The sequence below is a fragment of the Notothenia coriiceps genome, unplaced genomic scaffold (genome assembly GCF_000735185.1).
Source record: "Notothenia coriiceps isolate Sejong01 unplaced genomic scaffold, NC01 NC01_scaffold00030148, whole genome shotgun sequence".
Taxonomy (NCBI): Eukaryota; Metazoa; Chordata; class Actinopteri; order Perciformes; family Nototheniidae; genus Notothenia; species Notothenia coriiceps.
In genome coordinates this window covers 515-2700 of record NW_011362849.1, presented here as the reverse complement: position 1 = coordinate 2700, position 2186 = coordinate 515, and the positions used below count along the sequence as shown (strand labels likewise).

The 2186-nt window shown below is 36.6% G+C and overlaps 1 long non-coding RNA gene across 1 annotated transcript; it reads right to left on the bottom strand.

The window, feature by feature from the left end:
* Window positions 1-605: 605 nt before the first annotated feature.
* LOC104959256 (uncharacterized) lies at window positions 606-1074 on the bottom strand. The gene is made up of 3 exons (XR_799841.1): window positions 965-1074; window positions 791-897; window positions 606-702 (listed from the first exon to the last, which is right to left on the bottom strand). It is a non-coding gene; the product is annotated as an uncharacterized lncRNA (long non-coding RNA).
* Between the last annotated feature and the right edge of the window lie 1112 nt (window positions 1075-2186).

The window sequence follows — 2186 nt, the reverse complement described above, 5'->3', positions numbered from 1 at the left end:
AAATAAAAAGTATAAATATGCCTTATATAGGTATGGTCCTACACTATATTATTCAAATATAGCATGATAGGTCCACTTTAATTGTTCTGTTTTTTTTTCTTAGTTGAAAATGGTAATGCAGCCGAATCTCGGATATAATATATCCCCAACTCGGCTGTTGATTTAAAACTTCTTGATGTCACAAACAATACAGATTGGTACAGAAGTATCTTTTGTAGTAGCATTGCACAACAAGTTTAATATAAATGTTCCCACCATGAGTGTTACATTTTGTGTTTTTTCTTTTTAGATGGTGCAAATTCTGGATAGTTTTCAACCTAGACACCTTCCATATTGCAGCAATCCCAAAAATGTGCACCTGTGCTGCGAAAAGGAATGACTTATCCCTAAAGCATGTGTATATACATTCAGATGGCCTAAAGCCTTGTAGACTTGAGAAGAACGCCCCTAAATTCCATATGACCATGTAAAATTCTGTACACATACCGTCATTTCCTTTTAAAGACTTATATGTTTGATAAGGCTTTTCATTTCTTCCCACTACTTTTTTAGTAAGAATCGGCTGCCAAGAATAGTTTGATATGATGTTCCTTTCTTTCATGTTGTGTTGTGACGGCAGTAGATACGTAGACGTAGACAGTGGAGGTCATCTTTGGAAACGTCATTGAAAATGTAAGTCAGTTTCTATTCTTCCAGCACAAACTGCAACACATAAGCCATCAAGTTAAAAACCATGCTAAAAATGACGGCTGTGGCTCATAGAAAGATGTTCAAAAGTCTTGTCATCAACCTTATCTATGGTGGCAGCGTCTGCCCCCTTCTCTTTCAGCCAATCAGTGAGCTCCTTGTCCGGCCCGTGGTCCGCTGGGATGTGGAATATGGAGGGAGGTGAAATGTCTGTAAGGAAACAGAGAGTTAGAGAGGAAGAAAAACAAACAGAAGGATAATATCTCAACGTGTTTACCTGGGGGTCTGTGTCTGACTCGGACCATCTCCAGGTCGTGTGCTCTCTGCTGCAGTGTGGCCTTCAGGACCTGCTGGTACTCCTTCTCCTTCTGCAGCAGCTCATCCAGCAGCCTGCAGCAAAGAAAGACATGTATTAAGATCTACAGTAGATCTCACAGGCAGTATGAAAGGCTAAGATACATCAAATAACTGTCAAAAAGATAGAAACTTGTTAATCATACTATATTACTAGGGAAGCAAAATTACACTACAATTGGTGAGGCCCTGTGCATAAAAACAAGCTAATGAAAAAATTCCATTAACTGGCCATAATAATAATATCTACACATGTTTAAGAGAAAAGTCTCTATGCAGAATGTTCCACATTGTAAAGGATGTTTGCTGTGAATAAGTAGAGCTACGTGCACCATGATCTCAGAGTAAAAAAGCCTGAATAAAAATGGAAAACTACTGCAACCAGGAAATAAGAACTGAACATGTCGCGATAAAAACAGGCTAGAAACCAGGTAGGTATGTTAAAACAAAAAAACATTAAACAGACATCTAAATGTTTTTACAAAAGCAGCAACATCCTTCATGGGATCTCCAAACAAGAAATTAAAGGGCACTTTTGGTTCTCGAACATGAATGGGAATCTTAAGTAATGCATTGCTGATAATAACATCATGTATTTCAAATGAAAAAATATTATTTTTCAGTGTTATTTTTTGCAAAGACAACATCATCATTTCTTAATGTTAAACAATCTTTATGAGCCTTAGCATTGTATTGCATCATTGTTTTATCAATGCTTTTATCCAGCACTACTGACACGTTCCTGCTGTGTCATCATCACTCCAGCCTTGTCACATGATTGATACTAGTTGGGTTGCATCATCATGAAATGCTTTCCAAACAACTGCCGTTTTCCCTTGTGTGTTTGCGTGAGTAGGAAAATCTGTAGGTGTTCAAATATCTGAAGGGAACACACAAGTTACAACATCAAAGGAAATTGGCCCTTCAATAGTTTGTTTTTATCTGTCAGTCAGTTTATAGATTTATAGATTTTTTATCTTCACGGTCATCTACAGTATATATATTTTTCTTACTCCCTAATGCTGGTTTATTAATGTCTATTTTGAGATGTTTCTATTTTAGAATTGTTTACTCCTACTCTAATTTGTTATTTTGTACTATTCCTTGTTTTGTGTTATGCTGCTACAACATGTTTTTTTTTCTTA